This window comes from Photinus pyralis, unplaced genomic scaffold (assembly GCF_008802855.1).
Source record: "Photinus pyralis isolate 1611_PpyrPB1 unplaced genomic scaffold, Ppyr1.3 Ppyr1.4_LG7, whole genome shotgun sequence".
Classification (NCBI taxonomy): Eukaryota; Metazoa; Arthropoda; class Insecta; order Coleoptera; family Lampyridae; genus Photinus; species Photinus pyralis.
This window is the reverse complement of record NW_022170738.1, coordinates 19561984-19562806: the sequence shown is the minus strand read 5'-3', so window position 1 is coordinate 19562806 and position 823 is coordinate 19561984.

Genomic DNA, 823 nt, shown 5'->3' with positions numbered 1-823 from the left:
TATTGCAGCAACTGCAACAATCGTTTTGGTCGCGATGGAACAATGAGTATTTGCATACTTTATTTCAAAAGAGTCATTGGGCCAAAGATAAAAAACTTGTACCGGCTGATATTGGCGTCTTAGTTTTGCTGAAAGATGATACCACGCCCCCTCTACAGTGGCGGCTTGGTCGCATCGAAAGACTGTTTCCGGGGAGTGATGGAATTGCTAGAGTAGCATGCGTTCATACTACTCGCGGTAGTTTCAAACGTCCCTTAGTTAAATTGTGCGCACTGCCGACACAATAAATATGTTAATATACTTAATTAATTTCATAATATTTGTTGCATGTTTGTTTAATTTTATTTTTTTTGTTAAATTCCCGTAGAGTGAATTTGGTGGGCGGTATGTTGCATACATAAATAACGTACGTTGTCCTCCCTTTAAAAATTTCCTTGTATTGTTATTGCTCCTCATAATTTTGATTTTCCCTGCCGTGTTGTCCGTCCTTGTACTTAGTGCGCACGCAAAAATGTTGGTGGAAGGAACAAACAAGTGGGAATCTTGCTGTTTGCGATGACATAATACTACGACTGTCGTGTGCCGGGCCGAAAGAAAAGTTGGTGAAAACTCTACTCGACCATTCGTTCTGCTCAATAAGCGGCGTAAGTACTCCCTATTTTTTAACGCTCCCAAATATCCAGTACGTTATATAGCTCTATTCTCCGCCGCTAAATTGATTCAAACTGCATTTTAATATTACAGTTTTTTTTTTTGGTCTTAAATTCATTTAACTTCTGATCATAAAAAAGAATTAGGAAGTTCGGTAATTTAATCTCCAAAA